This window comes from Eurosta solidaginis, chromosome 1 (genome assembly GCF_040869045.1).
Source record: "Eurosta solidaginis isolate ZX-2024a chromosome 1, ASM4086904v1, whole genome shotgun sequence".
Taxonomy (NCBI): Eukaryota; Metazoa; Arthropoda; class Insecta; order Diptera; family Tephritidae; genus Eurosta; species Eurosta solidaginis.
Genome location: NC_090319.1, coordinates 330,311,991 through 330,331,176, shown reverse-complemented (window position 1 = coordinate 330,331,176; position 19,186 = coordinate 330,311,991). Strand labels below are relative to the sequence as shown.

Below are 19,186 nucleotides of genomic sequence, written 5' to 3'. Positions count from 1 at the left end.
GAATATATAGGTTTGCGACATCCGCCCAATGCAGCTCCTGCCTTGGGTGGTGCCACTTTCCCAGATGTTCTGGTCTCCGCGACGGCAACCCCCCGACGGGTTTCATCGCGCCATGTTGCCAGGTCGCAAACCCAAATCATCCGGGTACCCCAATGCTTGCCCAAGGACGCCCAGTCCCAGGGCCACAACAGCAATTGCGTCCTGGCCTTCCACAACCCAGGCGTAGTCACCCGTCGCTTACCCCCAGAGTGGCGACGTCTCCCCTTATGCACTTCAGAATCCTGCAGTTAAACTGTAATGGACTAACTGGGAAGATTACGGAGACAGTCGATTTCATGAAGCGGCACAACATCCGCATTGCTGCGATTCAAGAGACTAAACTCACAGCAAGATCTGCATTGCAGACCTGCTCTGGGTATAACGTCCACAAGAAAGACCGCGAGAGCGGAAATGGAGGCGGTCTCGCGTTTATCATACACCACTCTGTGCAATATTATATATTTGATCCTGGCATCGACCGCAGGGACAATGTCTTAGAACGTCAAGGCCTATCTGTCCGGTCAGGCGATGCAAACCTAGAAATCATCAACATCTACATCCCTCCTGCCACCTGTTGCCTTAGTGGATACCGCCCTAATATCAGGGCCTTACTCACTGGCAACAATCGCATTATCTTAGGTGATTTCAATGCCCATCATGATCTATGGCATTCAAACTTGCGGGCGGACAGTAGGGGTGAGATGTTGGCGGATCAAATAGAAGAAACGACGTTCTGCACAATAAACGGAGACGCCCCCACACGTAAGGTAGGAAGCTGTCACAGCTCGCCAGATATCTCAATCGTTAGCGCAGAACTCTTAAACTGCGTCAACTGGCAGCCGATGGTAACATTGGCATCCGACCACCTGCCCATACTTATTTCGCTTGAGCGTACCGCCGACTTCATCGTCACTGAAAAACGCACTTTCATAAACTTCAAAAAAGGAAAGTGGGAAGAATATAAATCCTTTACAGACAGCCGCTTTGTTGCCCTCCCTATCCCGACTGATGCCCGCCAAGGGGAGCGTACCTTCCGTAAGGTCATTAAATCCGCCTCGGCACATTTCATTCCCGCCGGGAGAATTCCCGAAATCCGGCCCCACTTCCCAGCGGAGGCCGCAAACTTAGCGAGAGAACGTGACCTTATAAGACAGCTTGATCCAGGCGACCCCCAAATAAGGGATATAAACCAACGCATCAGATTGCTTGTGGATGAACACAAGCGGGCGAAATGGGAGGAGCACCTAAGAGGTTGTAACCTCTCTACCGGTGTGTGTAAACTTTGGTCCACCGTAAAGTCCCTATCGAATCCGACTAAGCACAAAGACAAAGTTTCCATCGCCTTTGGCGACAAAGTGCTGTCGGACGCAAAAAAATGCGCGAGCGCTTTCTGCCGACAATATATAATGCATCCTACGGTCGACAAAGATAGACGGAGAGCCAATAGACACGCACATCAACACAAATTCAGCGCGTCACCAATCACCATCACCGCTAAAGAGGTTGAGGGCGCCATTGGTCGTGCTAAACCATCCAAAGCAGTGGGCCCAGACGGCATAGCCATGCCGATGCTTAAAAGCCTAGGGAAAGAGGGTTTCAAATATTTAGCGCATGTCTTCAATCTGTCTCTTTCCACCTTTGTCATACCTGAGAAATGGAAAATGGCCAAGGTGGTCCCGCTACTAAAGCCTGGGAAACCAGCTAACATAGGTGAGTCGTATCGTCCGATATCTCTCCTATCGCCAGTGGCAAAGACGCTTGAAGCCATTTTGCTCCCTTATTTCCAAGCAAATTTGCAGCTAGCCCCTCATCAGCATGGCTTCAGAAAACTCCATAGCACTACCACCGCGCTAAATGCCATTAGCACCCAGATAAATTGCGGTTTAAATCAATACCCCCACCATAGAACAGTACTCGTAGCGCTAGACCTATCAAAAGCTTTCGATACGGTCAACCATGGCTCGTTACTGCAGGACCTGGAAGGGTCTACCCTTCCCCCATGTCCTAAAAGGTGGACCGCAAATTATCTGGGTGGTCGGCAGGCATCGGTGAAATTTAGAAACGAAGCATCAAAACCAAGGAGAATTAAACAAGGGGTGCCACAGGGTGGTGTCCTATCCCCACTTTTGTTTAATTTCTACATATCTAAGCTACCTTCACCACCGGAAGGAGTCACAATCGTTTCCTACGCCGATGACTGCACAATAATGGCCACAGGCCCAAGCCCAAAGATCGATGCGCTATGCAACAAAATAAACGGCTACCTCCCTGTCCCTCTCCAGTTTTTTCGCCTCGCGAAACCTGGCATTATCACCGACTAAATCTTCCGCGACCTTATTTACAACATGGACGCCCCAAATGTCGACCATTTTGAACATCCACGTCGATGGCACTACGCTACCGACTGTCCTACACCCCAAAATCTTGGGTGTGACGTTTGATCAGGGTCTAAATTTTCGTGAGCACGCAGCCGCAATTGTTCCGAGAATTCAGAGCCGTAACAAAATCCTCAAATCACTCGCTGGCAGTACTTGGGGAAAAGATAAAGAAACGCTCATGACTACATACAAAGCAATTAGCCAGCCGATTACGTGCTACGCGTCACCCATATGGTCGCCAAGCCCAAAAATCACCCACTGGAAGAAACTACAGGCCTGCCAAAATACTGCTCTCAGAATCGGGCTGTCTTCTTATGTCCCCAGAACACCATCTGCATAATGAGGCGAGAATACTCCCCATCAGGGAGAGAAATGAGATGCTGACCAAACAGTTCCTGTTGAATACCCAGAAACCTGGGCATCCCAAAAGACATCTGATTGATGAACCAGCACCGCCTAGGGGCTTAAGGATTCATCTCCGTAAGCATTTTGAGGAAATACGGCACCTGAGAACCCAGCCGTATGAAGTGGAAAAACACAAGCAGGTGCTTGGTGAACTCCATAAACAGGCGTCGGACCTTTATGCCGGGGATTGCCCGGTGAATCCAATGCTTAACGAAAATTATCCAAAACTTGCGGAAGAGGAACGCATACTGTCCAGGGAAACGCGTGTCACTCTTGCTCAACTTCGTTCTGGATACTGTAACAGGTTAAACTCTTACCTATCCAGAATCAACCCCGACATACAAAATGTATGCCTCGCTTGCAACGTGTCCCCACATGACACCAACCATCTCTTCAATTGTAATGTGGAACCAACGCCTCTAACACCCCTTTCCTTATGGTCCACACCTGTTGAAACGGCAAGTTTCCTTGGACTCCCGTTAGAGGATATTGATGACAATTTGTGATCGGTCGCGGCTATTAGGTGGGGCGAGCATTGCTACAACAACAACAACAACAACAACAACACCTTAAGCCTCGGCATGTGTATGCTCATCAATCAGCTGTCTTTTGGGATGCCCAGGTTTCTGGGTATGCAACAGCAACTGTTTGTTCAGCATTTCATTTCTCTCCCTAATGGGGAGTACTCTCGTCTCATTGTGTATGTGGTGTGGTGTGTTGGCGACATAAGAAGACAGCCCGTAGCGTTTCTGAGGGCAGTCTTTTGGCAGGCCTGTATTTCCTTCCAGTGAGTAGCCAATTGCTTTGTAAGTGGTAATGAGCGTTTCTTTGTCTTTACCCCAAGTGCTGCCAGCAAGAGATTTGAAGATTTTATTACGGCTCTGGATTTTAGGAACAATTGCGGCTGCATGCCCTGATAGATCTTGATCGAACGTTTCACCCAAGATTTTTGGACCTCGACATGGACGTTTAATATGGTGGACATTTGGCGCATCCATGCTGTAAATAAGGTCGCCGATGATTTGGTCGGTGACAATGTCAGGTTTCGTGAGCCGAAGAAACTGGAGAGATCAGGGAGATAGATATATATTTTATTACAAAGCTCGTCGATGTGTGGGCCAGGGCCTGTTGCCGTTATTGTGCAGTCATCGGCGTAGGAAACGATAGTGACACCTTCTGGTGGTGAAGGTAGCTTCGATATGTTGAAGTTAAACAGAAGTGGGGATAGGACACCACCCTGTGGCACCCCTTGTTTAATTCTTCTTGGTTTTGATGTTGCGTTTCTAAATTGCACCGATGTCTGCCGGCCAACCAGATAATTTAAGACTTGGGGGATGGGTAGACTCTTCCAGGTCTTGCAGTGTTGTTGTTGTAGCGATAGGGTTAGAAGATCAGAATATACCCGCGGTAGGTGTACCTATCGTAAGAGGCGACAAAAATACTAGATTCAAGGGGCTGTGTAGCGCAATCCTTCAGGTTGCCAGCGCAATATATAGCTTCTCCAAACCCAATTGTCAACCTCACCTATCCGCGGCGAATCCTGTTTCACTAACAGACGAGGCTCTGTCGACCCAAAGCTCCTCATGGAACTTGGTGGTGGGGAGGGAGGGATGGCCTGAAGGTTTAACGTGGCCATATAAATCGTTCCCGAAATGGTCGGGCTAGCACCTTAATGGTGCTGTGTTGCCGGAGCGTACCGCATATGTATCCGGCAAAGGACCATCACATCAATAATACTCCCCCAAAGCCTTCGGGGAGCAACCTTATCGCTACAACAACAACAACAGGTCTTCCAGTAATGGTTGACCGTATCAAATGCTTTTGATATCTGGGTGCTATAGGCATTTAGCCCGGTGGTGTGTTATGAAGTTTTCTAAAGCCATGCTGATGAGAGGCTAGCTGCAAATTTGCTTTGAAGTAGGGGGGCAAAATAGCTTCAAGCGTCTTGGCTACTGGCGATAGGAGAGATATCGGGCGATATGAATCTCCTTTAGCTGGTTTCTCAGGCTTGGCAATTTTAAATTTTTTGGGAATGACAAAGGTGGAAAGGGGCAGGTTGAAGATGTGCTAAATATTTGAAACCCTCTTTTCCTAGGCTGTTAAGCATCGGCATGCCTTATGGGCCCACTGCTTTACGTGGTTTAGCTTAACTGATGGCATCCTTAACCTCTTTGGCGGTGATGGTAATTGGGGACGCGCTGAATTTATGTTTATGTGCGCGTTTGTTGGCCCTCCGTCTAACTTTGTCAACCGGAGAATGCATTATACATTGTGGGCAAAAAGCGCTCGCGCATTTTTTCGCATTTCGCATGTTCCTCCCATTTCACACGCTTGAGTCCATCCACAAGCAATCTGATGCGTTGGTTTATGTCCCTTATTTGGCGGTCCCGGGATGGAGCTGTCTTATAAGGTCAAGTTCTCTCGCTAAATTTGCGGCCTCCGCCGGAAAATGAGGCCGAATTTCGGGAATTCAGTCGGGATAGGGAGGGCAGTAAAGCGGTTGTCTGTAAAGGATTTGTATTCGTCCCACTTTCCTTTTTTAAAGTTTATGAAAGTGCGTTTTTCTGTGACGATGAAGCGGTACGCTCGAGCGAAATAAGTATTGGCAGGTGGTCGGATGCCAATGTTACCATCGGCTGCCAGTTACGAGACCTGCGCTCACGACTGATATATGGCGAGCTGTGACAGCTTCCTACCATACGAGTGGGGGCGTCTCCGTTTATTGTGCAGAACGTCGTTTCTTCTCTTTGATCCGCCAACATCTCACCCCTGCTGTCCGCCTGCAAGTTTGAATGCCATAGATCGTAATGGGCATTGAAATCGCCTAAGATAATGCGATTATCGCCAGCGAGTAAGGCGCTGATATTGGGACGGTATCCACTGGGGCAGCAGTTGGCAGGAGGATGTGAATGTCGATGATTTTTAGGTTTACATCGCCTGACCGGACAGATAAGCCGTGACGTTCTAAGACATTGTCAATGAAATATATGATATTGCACTGAGTGGTGTATGATAAACGCGATACCGCCTCCATTTCCGCTCTCGCGATCTTTTCTGTGGCCATTATACCGAGAACAGGTCTGCAGAGCAGATCTTGCTGTAAGTTTAGTCTCTTGAATCACATCAATGCGGATGTTGTGCCGCTTTGCGAAATCGACTATCTCCGCGATCTTCCCAGTTAGTCCATTACAATTTAACTGCAGAATTCTGAAGTGTAGCGGGGGAGACGTCGTCACTCTATAAGTAAGTGACGGGTGCCTACGCCTGAGTTGTGAAAGGCTAGGACGCAATTGCTGTTGTGGGCCTGGGACTGGACGTCCCTGGGTAAGCATTGGGGCACCGGTGTATTTGGGATTGAGGCCTGGCAACATGGCGCAATGAAGCCCGTCGGGGGTTTCCGTCGTGGAGACCAGTTCATCTAGGAAAGTGGCACCGTCCAAGGCAAGAGCTGCATTGGGAGGATGTCGCAAACATATATATTCTGTGCTGGCAAACGGTGCAAAAGGTGGTAGGACTAAGAGTCTGTTTCCCCGACCTACACGCCATGAGGCGCGAGCAACAGTGGGTACTTGTTGTGGCTTGCTGAGCAAGGGGGCTGCTAGAGGGTAGTGGGGGAGCGCTTAGGAGCAGACTACAGGACGCCCTTGGGGGTGAGCAGCAGGCGGTCACAAAGGATTTGATAAGAGTTACGAGGACGTGGGGTTTTGGGATCTAGTCCAGAACATTCCGTCCGATGCAAACATCCCTTACACGTGACACAAGCGTTCTAAAAATATTCTTTTCCGGCAAACGCAGCAAAACCATTTCTCTGGTCCGGGATCAGGTCCCGGATTGGGTTCGATATCTTCCCGGAGCAGGAGAATATGGCGCAGTCCCGCTGCAAGGATCAGCTGGGAGGATGACAATTTGTGGGAGGGATGCAACAAATTAAATAAGGTTACACTGAAATGACAGCCCTTGGTCGGGAAAAATCCCGAGTCGCTCCGGTTCATAGAACCGGCTGCCTTGGGAAGCGAACAACAAGAGAGTTAGCTATCTACCTAATACGCGTCTTCAACCTATCACTATACTCGTATTATTCCTGAAAAATGGAAACTGGCAAAATACTACCAACACCCAGATGAATTGTGGTCTAAATCGTGAAAAGCTCACTCATGGCAACCGACGTGATAAAATTTTCGATCCGACTAGGGGGCCAAAAACATGCCAAGGGTCTATGAAATTCACAAACGAAACACCTAAATTCAAAAATATTAAGTTTCACTTCTAGGTATCGCAACTCCCTTCCCCCAACAAAAGGAGCTAAATAGTTCTCTATGCGCTGGCCCATCCTTAGTTGGGATGTGGCGGGGTGATCCCAACGACAGTCGGTTCCTCTGACTAAAATAGTTTATTTAACTAAGAGTTGTTTTAGGTTAACCCTGGTAATCTTGATAAATTCAGTCTTAATAATATGCTAGAGTAACTCGATAACCATCAGAATTGCTTTCACCTTTCTCGTCGGTGTCGGCTGCTTAGCTTAGCTGCTGCGAAGGCTTAAACAAAACTATGCGTCTAGTTCCAAAACCCGAATAAAAAGCAGTAACTGGGTTCGAGCCAGAACCGAAATCCGATTTAAAACTAAATTCAGACAAAAGCAAAAATTGTTCCAAATGTCACTTCTTGAGCACATTCATCTAATATTACATTATTGTAGCGGCAGAAACAATGCTCGAAAGTTCTGGAAAGCGTTTCCGGAGTGACATGTTGAACTAACCGTTCTGTTAGGATATCACATAGACTGAAAGAGTCCGATGTATTTGAAGTGAGTGACAGACTTTAACCAGATCTGAGTTGATCAGCCACATTATAAACTTTACAGGTTTGCATAGTTTTCCTTCTACCGCAAGCTTCCCATCGAAGCCCACAATCCTAATTCCTTTGCTTCGTCGGCTTGAAGTCCAGCAAGATTGACCAAGATTGAACGCATGGAAGCAGCGGCCAAACCTTACTTTGTTGAGCGGTCATCTCAAATAATGACACCAAAACACTAAAATCCGGTTTTCAGTGCTAGCATAAACTCATGTTAAAGATGACTAGAGTTTAATCTTGCCACTTTGTTTTATACTATAACATTTTACTGCTAATCTCAGCTTATGCGGCCGGGTTGAACTGTAGTCAACTTAAACTGGAGCTTAAGCTCGCTCTAAAAAACCGCACCTAAATAAACTAAAATAAACAACCATATCTCAACACTTCAAACAGTTTCAAGTCTTTTAATTAAAAAAAAATCATGATCGGCGACGCTATAATCGCTGCTTACTGCGACAGTAACTGCGCTTGAAAGCGCGCTTGGAAGTTCATTCATAAATTGTGAATTGCCAACATGCGTAGTCAACACACACCACCATAATATCACCTACTCACATTCTCATGCATGACGTAGGTGCGCCACAACCGGCGTTGATGCACAGAAAATCCAATCAAAATGAGTACCTTATATTAAGCTTATTTTATTCGATCAATATAAGCTGAATTCTGATATTTTATAAGGCATATTTTGCACATAATTGAAGTGCGGTAGTGTAGGAAACATCATCGTCATATACATATGTATGTATATTATTTCTAATTGCTGTTTTTATGTACGGGTCCCTTTTTCGCTCTTATTTGGAATCCAAGTCTATAAATAAAGTTTTGGTTGTAAAGATGGAGATTCGGACTATTAGCGAGCTTTGGGCAATTTTGGTCGTAGTGCTTTTGTTTAAAAAAAAAAAAAAAAATGTAAGGCGCGATAACCTCCGAAGAGATCTAAGGCCGACCTTCTCTTCCAATTTGCGTCGTGCTCCTCTTGATTTTCCCTACAAATTGGCCGGACGGGACCTACATGTTTTATGCCGACTCCGAACGGCATCTGCAAGGCAGATGAGTTTTCACTGAGAGCTTTTCATGGCAGAAATACACCCGGAGCGCTTGCCAAACACTGCCGGTGGGCGACCCCGCTTAGAAAAATTGTCTTCTAATTGAAAAACCTTATTTCTAAAATTTTGATGTTGCTTTGCCCGGGGTGCGAACCCAGGGCATACGGTGTGATAGGCGGAGCACGCTACCATCACACCACGGTACTTTTGTTTAGCTATATTTTATTAAAAAAATTTATTAAAAATAAACGATTGTGAGCACGCAAAGAAATCTATTTGTACTATGGCACTATTGTGAATATTTGCACTGCATTACCGGCAGTTGCTATCATACGCCAGATGGCAGCGCAATTTTAATTGATTGACAGAATAGCTGATTTCTGTTGATATTTGATAAAGATACCTTTATATTGGTTGCGCAAGATGCGCACGGGTCCGGCTCGTTTCTTATACTTCAAATAACTTTTCATTTAATAGATGTTTCCTTATTATATCTATTATCGTATATCTCATATCGTAGAAAGCAGAGCTGCTGCCGCGGATTTTATTTATTATAACCGCCTATGCAATTTATTGTTGTGCATTAATGTGTTTTTAGCCGGCACTGCAGTGTTGCAGTGAGACTCTATTAATAAAACAATACATTGCCCAGCACAGTGGGCAAAATAACCAATTGGTCGCCTTAAATATCTGTGTTTATCTGATATGTTTACTTCCTTTTTTCTATACTACAGTGCTTGGGGATGTGGCGAAGTGGTTTTATACGTAAAAGTAATTTACAAATAAACACACAATCCAAATTGGCAGAGCAATAAGATCCTTATGATGTGTGTTAAAAAACTTCGATTACTCTAACGTAACAGCAAGATTAAGGAAAGTCATATTTAGGGGAGCCCCTTAAGACATTTATTGAAGCCTTCACCTAAAGATGGTGCGTAGAAGATGATTTTACACTCCGATATCGGAGCAAGTAGCGCCAGGGCTGACGACTCTTACCAGGCTTAAGGTGGCGCCTCTTTAATCAGATGTCTGTAAGGATGCCCAGGAGAACGATCATTGACGATTTCAAGATAATCTTTAATTGTTGTATGACACTGAATTTTGTGCCGCACTCTTGTACAAGGGATAGCGCTGTATTTCTAGAAGATTAATTATTTGTACCCGAAAGGCCGAAAAGCCCTACATATAAAGTCGAGTAAAAGAATATAACAGTGAACCAAGGGCAAGTGGGTAGCCACTGTACTGCATAGAGTAGAAACAAACATAGAGAAAAATATGGAATACATACAAGGAGTGCGCCTTAGGTCTCTACAGTCTCTACAGTCTTTCGAAATAGTTGATCATGCATAATCTTAGGAGGATTGCTTTGCAGTATGACGTCGGTTATAAGGGGCACACCAAAAGGCGTGGTATTATCAGTGCCAACAACTAGTTTTGAATACCTGGGAATTCGACGCTTTGTTCTGTTTGCCAGCAGCTATATGACCCCGAAATCTACCAGGTGTGAGCTAGTAGGGGTAACCCTACAGAATAATAATAAACAGCAAGTTGTATTGGAAGCTCATTGAAGCGGTCGTCTGCACTAGTTCTTAAAGGAGGTCTGCAAATTATATGCCTGGACGGCGGGCATCGGTGCAATTCAAGAAACTAACCTCTAAACCCAGAATTTTTTACTTGGGGTAAAGAAAAAGAAACTCTCACTACCCCTTACAAAGCAATTGGCCGGCTGCTTGCATGCTACACGTCCCCAATATGGTCGACGAGTCTAAGGGCTACATATTGGAAGAAACTACAGGTCTGTCAAAACACCGCTCTCAGAACTGCTACAGGTTGTCTTCTTATGTCCCCAGAACACAATCCACGCAGTGAGGCGAGAGTACTCCGCATAAGGGAGGAAAATGAAATGCTGAATAAACAGTTTCCGTTGAATACCCATACACCGGGGCATCCCCACAGGTGTCTGATTGAAGAGGCTCGCCTCCCAGGGACTTTAAAAGTCTTCTCCGCGAGAATTATGAGGAAATACGGCACCTGAGAACTCAGACGTATGAAGAAGAAAAACACAAAGAGGCTCTCAGTGATATCCACAAAAAAGCATTCCTAAAGACAAATGCCCCGAACTCGCCGTAGAGGACTAGTTAGACGCTAGTCACTCTAGCGCAACTTCGGTCTGGTTACTGTAATAGGTTATACTCTTATCTATCCAGAATCAACACCGATATATGTACATAATATACATACATATGTCCTGCTTGTAACGTGCCTCCCCCATACCAACCATTTTTCCAATTGCCATGTGAAACAAACGCCTCCAACATGCCTTTCTCTCCGGTCCACCCCTGTTGAAACTATAAGTTCCCTCGGACTCCCGTTAGTGTATATTGATGACAACTTGTGAGCAGTCGCACCTATTGGATGAGGAGTAGCACTGCTACAACAACAACAACAACCGCTTAGTGGCAGTCCACCCCATTCGGCTGCGGTGTTCGGTCCACCCCTTTTGAAACTACAATCTTCCTCGGACTCACGTTGGTGGATACTTTGCGAATCATTGCTACAACAATATGTTAGTAGCAGATTGCCCAGCCCTGGTATAGGTTTATGTCGGTATTTGATTTAAAATTTTCCACTGTGCGTTGCTGTCTCGAAAACGGGAAAAATAAAAATTGCATTTCATTAGGCTCTGCTGTAGATAAAGTTGGCAAGTACCATCGTCAACACCTGGCAGCAAGAGACGCTACCGCTCTGCTCATCGCCCCTCAAACGAATGCATCTAAAAGACTTTTACGTGGGTCGTGCCAAGTGTGGACACTTTTTAGTTTTCTTTTAAAATTGCTTGAATTACATACATATCGCTCATTTACTTCAATAGTGTCATAACTCAAAAAACACAATTTTCCAGGAGAGCCATCCAAAGATTTTAACTGTCATATGTTGCGCATATAAAGGCATATTTTCATTTTTATAGCACGTGGTAAATTTTTAACTGATTACAAATATTTTTGTATACAACATAGCTCACGATATTGGCTACGTTTATATGTTATTAACTCAAAAGTCGTGTTTTTTGAGTTATGACACTATTGAAGTAAATGAGCGATATGTAGTACATATAACTAAAAAGAAAACACAAATGTTTCAAAATTCAAAATTGTGTGTAGTACTAGTATTGGTGGGATAACGTGTAAAGTGCATGGGGAAGAAACCCCAGGAGAGCCAAAGAAAAGAATAAATTCTCCTATGGATCGACAAATTTAAAATGGCATGAGTTTCTCTCTTAAGGCTACAAACCAACGCTCTCCCAATGATAAATGTGCTTTTGTGATGAATGATATTTCAGTCGACGTCGACGTCGCTGTTGGCGTATCTTTACTCATTGCTCCGTATCTTGTGAATACAAATATTTGTATATGAGTGTATTGGAAAAATCACTTTCGTATATACTCTCTGTTTGTTCTTTTCTTATTTATTATGCCCAGTGGTATATTTAAATGAAACATTTAAACACATTTGTATGTTTGTACATATATAATTGCGTTTATTTGTTTAAGCAAAATAAGAATGAAATAAGATGAATGAGTAGTACAAAATGAAAGCTTAATGTAGATCAAATGATTTGCGATTGCTACTGAACGCAACGAATGAATGAATGAAATGACCCAGTAGGGCAGTTTTGTGAAATATACACCTCACTAGGCCAGGTCCCTTGGCTGAGCGGCTTTGCAGCCAATATCTACGCTGTTCCCCGTCAAAGGAGGGCGTCTGAACGACTGTGAGCAAAAACTATCAACTCCTTTTATGCAATGATGAATGTTTTGAATACCGTGCTTATTGAAGGATTTGCAGGCCTTAACTCAACATGGGACGTGCTGTGATAAACTGTTATTTCGCTCCATGTTTAACATTAAACCGCTGAGCCCGCCTTTTCGGGCAATAGCATAAGCTGCGAAATTTTTAACAACGCAAATTAAGGAGATGGAAAATGACGTAGCAAACCGAGAAAGAAAGATCTAAAAGCGATGATTAGAAAGTGGGTAGCGGGATAAACGTGGAGTTTGTGAATTCGGCGAGGGAGCGGTCTGTGAGCCGGGCATATGGTTTGAGTTGATAAAAAGATAGAGACAGGGAAGGGAAGAAATCCCTCTCACAATACTGAGCAACTTTAAGAATGATCCAGCATTTCGAAGTTAGTGCGGAAGTGGAAGCAGGTGGGAGATAAGTAGGTAGCTGACAACAATTTCGCGGCAAGCGATCTACGCTTTCGTTTCTGAATTAAGACGGAAGATGCCGCGGGCGGCAAGAACAGACAGCGAGCGGCTGAGGGCGAAAAGCTCCTTTTAAGAGTCCATAGGGGGGAGGGGGTGGCAGCGTGAAGCCAGCTACTATCAATGACAAGATTTTCACCCCCAAATTTGTAAGACAGGGCGTATAAGATGCTGACAACACCGAGTACCCGTGTACGTCAAAAGATGAAGAGAAGAAAAATGAAGGTAACGGTGGTATTGCACAAAAAAAAATTAAGTGGTTGAGAAGAAAATTTGAGGTGAGAAGGATGTTCACGCAGCGACTAGGGCTGTTCTCCAAAAGATGAAATTAGTGTCGCAGTGGCTCCTCGCTGAGGGACTAATAGAACGCAACAAAATCCTTGGGCAGATGTCCTAGAAAAGGTGGAGATATGCAGCAAGACACCTGCTTAGTGTCATAATCAGAATGATGTGGGACAAACCAAATAATAATAAATAAAGCATCCTTATAATAGCTGAAGTCAATTTTTGTAGACCTCTAAAGCCAAAGGTAAGTTGCAAGGTCACGTTAAATATGGCGCTGTTCCCCACAATATCAAAGGTCTAACTATGGATACGATGTCTGCTGTAGTCGTAGGACGTGCTGCAGTTATTGCGGCGTCATAATCCGAACATAACGACACGGCATCGGAAATTATTCTGTGTATGTTTAACCACGGAGAAAAGTTAGCACTCCTGTTGTACCTAGAGCTGGGGAAAATGCACTGCAACACCGATTGTAATTTTATCTGGCTCAGGGAGAGAAGTTCTAATGTAGTTAGGTTCTCGAGGTCGGAGAACATGAAAATAGCGGTACAAAATTACGGCGTATATGCGTAATTAACAATTAAGTTTCTTCATGCACATTACAGAGGCTTTCATCAATCTCTAAACGAGTTGATCCAGCCTTAACAAAGTTGAATCGTCTGCAAAGTAAGCTGCGGAAAAATTACTTCCAAATCCGATATATGTATATGAGGCGAGGAAATCAGTAAACAGGGACGTGCCGCAGGTCGCGGTATTATCAATACTAGTAGGTACGTTGATCATCAACCAAATGCTTAGGCAGCTCAACACGGGGCCAACCATTCGTATGAGGGATGCAGAAGACCTTTCGGCTTTCATACAAAGCAAACATTTGGCAACTTGTTATATAAGAGCTGAAGTCCTTCGGGATGCACATCTCTGACATCGAGTTACTCGCCAATGTTGAAAAGGGGGAGCTAATCTTGTTTACTATGAAATATAAGGTCTCGCATTGGGCTAGGTCGTAGTTGAGAAGAGTAACCCTGCACGGGGAAAACGACAAAATATGTTTGGGAATCATAAAAGGCAGTAAAGAAAAGGAGAAGGCGAAGAAAGTCTTCATGACAAAGTAGGCATTTAAGAGAATACTTGGATGCACTTGAAGCCAATCGCTCTCCCTCTCACTTTGGAAATTAACGGTGATTGACAATCCCATTCTTTTCTATGGCATCTTTGCTTGGTGGTCAACATAACGACAATAATCTCTGGTATCCGTGGTAACGTGAAATCAGGACGTATGATAAATATATAGCAAGCTTTTACTTCCTTTATATTAGGTCGGTTGAATGTTTGTCCACTTTCCATACAAATCTTGCAATCGATTTTTAAATAACTTCTCATTGAGCTACAAACGTGAAACTGTACACATAGGTTAGAACACCGTGACAATGCATCAAAAGGACAAAAAATTCCGTTAGGTGGCGCACGGATCGAAAAAATTAGATAATAATTTGAAAATTTTCAAACCAGCTTTTAAATAACTTCTCGATGAGCTAGAGAAATTTCAAACTTAATTTAGAGGTCGGTGACAGCCGATGACTAGATACAAAAAGATTGGCTAGGGGGCGCACGAGATGAGATATTTAGAAAAATCAAACGAACTGGAGAGAATTCGGGACTGATTTTTATATAAGTTCTCACTGAGCTACAACTGTAAAACTTCACAAATAGGATAAGACGCCGAGAAAATTTAAGAAAAGGAGAAAAAATTCCGCTAGGTGGCGCACGGATCGAATTATTTAGATATTTACTTACTTAATTGGCGCATAACCGTCTAAACGGTTATTTATGGCCGTCCAACATTATTTAGATAAGAATTTGGAAATTTGGTGTGACAGATCGATTTTAAAGTAACTTCTCCTTGAGCTACAGACATGAAACCTCAGAGACAGGTTAAGACACCGTGACAAAGGAACAAGGGGAGAAAAAAAATGATAATAATTTGGAAATTTGAAACCGGGTTTTAAGTAACTTATCGATGAGCTAGAGGCTAAAAATTTTGAGCTTAATTCAGAGGTCGATGCCAGCCGATGACACAATACAAATAGGGGGCGCACGGACTATTTAGAAAAATCAAACGAAACGGAGGGAATTTTGGGATTGATTTTGTGTAAGTTCTCATTGAGCTAAAAGCATAAAACTTAACACAGAAGACACCGAGAAAATGTAAGAAAAGGAGAAAATAAAAATAAAATAAAAAAACTTTAAGCACTTCCTTTATATAAATGGACAGAAATCAGCGAAAAATGTCTCCTTATATAAAGATATATTCTTTCTAAACTTTGATTTTTATATTTTGACATAGAAATTACAAAAATATTTATGAGAAGTAAAAATATAAAGGTGGAGCGCACATTACTTGGATACGAAAGTTGGTAGGAAAGGAGATATTATTAGTCAATCAATTGCACTCCACCTTTATATTTTTACTTCTCATAAATATTTTTGCAATTTCTATGTCAAAATATAAAAATCAAAGTTTAGAAAGAATATGTCTTTATATAAGGAGACATTTTTCGCTGATTTTTGTCCATTTATATAAAGGAAGTGCTTAAAAATGTTTTTATTTTATTTTTATTTTTCTAATTATTTTAAGTTTGAGCTGCTTCCTACCAGCGCAGAGATGGGTGCGACCCTTCCGCTCCACGCTGGGTTCGCTAATGACGAATATTTATATATACATTTGTAAGTATTTACATATACATATACAAATGCACAAAAAAAATTCTAAAACATTTACTCAGAATTATAGCAAATCTCCATGCGACTCTCACTTTTCGGTTTGTTATCAGCGGTGTAGCGCAGCCATCATTTAGCTTCCAAGCTCCACAAACTTTGCGTGTCCATAATATTGAATTGCATACAAGCAAAACTTATCTACATACATGCATACATACAAACTTTGAATATTTATAAATGCAAAATAATGAAAACCCCAGGCATGATAGCGCGCTTTACAAATCTGTTGAAAGAGACAGGAGCCCCCATAGTTAAAACGATCGTCAAGAACAGCGCTGCACTCAAATACGCAACAGAGCAAAGTTGACGTTGACTGCGACGTCGACTGTGGCCGCGTAGTAGCTATGAATATTGCAGGAATAGAGGAGCATTTTTGTGACAGAACAACAGTGAGCTGTGCGGTTGACTTTCAGTTGATAGCGACACTCTGCATGCGGCAAAGGCATTTCAATTTCATTGTGAGCGGGCGGATTGGAAAAAATACTTAGTGCATACTTACAAACATAAAATTTTTTGAAAATAAGATTTTAAAAACTGATATAAGCGTGATACAAATGTGAAAAAAATGTAACTGGATTTCCAAAAAAATCACGAATTTGGTGTAGGTAAAAACTGTAAAATTAAAAAGCAAAATACAAAAAAAAAAAAACAAAAATGATTTTAACGTAATTAAGAAATTTTGTGCAAACTTAATTTAAACATTTAAAAAAATCTTCGTTGAAAAATAATAAATAGTATACCTATGTATGTATATTTTGAAGCAGTGCTATAGTGAGTAATAATTAAAACAAAAACAAATTGAAAAAAATGCATTAACAATTTTATGCACTGTGGGTTCAAATAGTATATAAAAGCTAAAAAAAATTTAAAACTTGAAAACCAGTTAACTTTTATAAAAACGTGTTGGCGTTTGAATGATAAATTTTGTGGCAATCGAAAAGCCTACATAAAACTGCATTTACTAACATCAAACATATGCTTATCTGTATGTATGTACCTACGTATGTATGAATGAATAGATTTGTACAAGAATATAATGTAACAGCTCCAAACAAAAACAAGCAAAAGTAAGACTATACTCCAAGTCAGCGCCAATAGCAGTCGAAACTGCGTAAAAATCAAAACACTGTCTGGCAACATTTGTATGAACACGCAAACGACATACAAATAAACAGAGATACCGCCAAACTCAAAGAGCTGGTGGCGACTATATTCGACTCACTTGCATATGTGCACATCTCGAATACCGGCAGCCTAAAACAAAAAAAAAAAAAAAAAAAAAAAAAAAACAAAGAGAGTCAAACAAACTAACGATAGCCTGATATAGTTGCTGAGACGACCGACCGACCACGCAGCTAACATACGCAGCAGGTACCAACGTACGAACTCGCAAGTGAGGCTTGTTGTGTCTACCTACTTATCTACCTACCAAACAATACTTAGTGGTAGTGGCATATTATCGCAGAGTCCTATAAAATTTAAACTGATCTCAACAAACGTGAAAAATTCAACATAAACTACAAATAATAAGAAAGAAGAAAAAACAAAAACGGCAAATTTTAAGGAATAGCAACAGTTGTTTCAAAAGAAACACGACGATTCTTCCAATCTGAATTAGATACGATCCGATTAAGGGTAAATAAATATTTTTTGTTGCTGCGTGTGTGGTGTATGTGTGTGTGTAATCCTGATTGAAGATATCATTTGTTTATCAATTTGCTGATTGTATATATTTGTGATGAGTAAGCAAAAATAGCAGTGAATTTAGATATAGAAAATAAATTGAAATAAATATCTAGAATAATAAACATACAATAAAAGTGCCTGATAAACTGAGTTGGTGTTGTGAAAAAAAAAAATAAAAATAAATAAAAAGAAAAAGAAAACAAATAAATAGACAGTGGAAATTGTACTGAAAAAATAACACGCCAAATAACTACTCTATGGCCATACTTAACTAGTTGAGATTTGATTTGAAAAAAGTACCACAGGTCAAATAAAATTTATCAACAATTTAAAAAAAAATAATTAAATAAAATAAAAAACGTTAAAATTTTTTTGAATGTGAAAGTTGTATTTATTTTTTGCTAAAAAATTACATATTACAATTTAACACATATTGATAACAACTAGTGCCAAAAAGATATATGCAATAAAAATAAAACAACGTGAAAAATGTTTACTTGCTAAATAAGTGTTTCCAAAAATAATTTGAATGCTGTCATTGAAGATTTAAACAAAAAGTTAATTAATTTAAAATTAAAATATCAGCGTTAATTAAATAACTTAATTTAATCAACCCATGTTGCTGAGTACAAATTTTTCAGCAAATTTGAGAATTTAATCCAGACTGTCAATCATAATACAAATTTTGTTTGAAAAAAACCTTAGTTGAATTTGCATAACATTTAAATCTGCAACATAAGCGATTTTCATTACTGGCAAATTTGCCAGCTACTGGTAAGTAAATATTTATGAACCTAATCTCATTTCATAATACTTCACTAGCGTACAATGTTTTGTTATATAGATTAAACTAGCAGACCCGAAAGAAATTGTCTGACCCCATGACGGAGCCAGATACATAGGGCATGACCCCAAATCAGCTGATTTATACTTTTTTAAATCTGATTTGACATTTGAACTTCTGGCGCAGTAAAAAAGAATTTTCAAAAAGCTTTATAGCTCACTCTTCCTATATTATCCACTTTTACTTACCTCTTCCGCGCTCATTTTTCTCTGACAAAATGTCTTTCTAATTAAATTTGTTAAATAAAACGTTCCAAAATGGTTCAAATGTAATTTTTTTTTTAAATAAATAAAACTAATGCAGCTACGAGGTTGAATATTGGCAAGGCCCAAGTGATGGTGAACGTAAGAACAAGATCAAACATTTGGTCAATCGTACTACATCCATCGTTATATCCAGTAGAAAGCAAAAGTGAAATTTTGGATTTTACATTATTCATTAAACTACTGCGACTATACCTATTTTTTGATGTGTTATATTTGGGCTCATACGAATTTTTGAGAAATTCTTGATTTCTTTACAGCTTTTGCTTTCGTTCGAATCTCTGAATTGTCGCATAAATAACTTAAATACTCAGTATAGCAAAATGTTCTTTATTTACACTAC

General features: G+C 41.5%; 1 protein-coding gene across 1 annotated transcript in view; it reads left to right on the top strand.

Moving 5' to 3' along the window:
- Positions 1-16,420: 16,420 nt before the first annotated feature.
- Positions 16,421-19,186, top strand: part of pnt (pointed) — a 531,360-nt gene continuing 528,594 nt past the window's right edge. The window contains exon 1 of the mRNA XM_067762142.1: positions 16,421-18,510. The gene's annotated coding sequence lies outside the window, so the exon portion shown is untranslated. The remainder of the gene's footprint in view (positions 18,511-19,186) is intronic.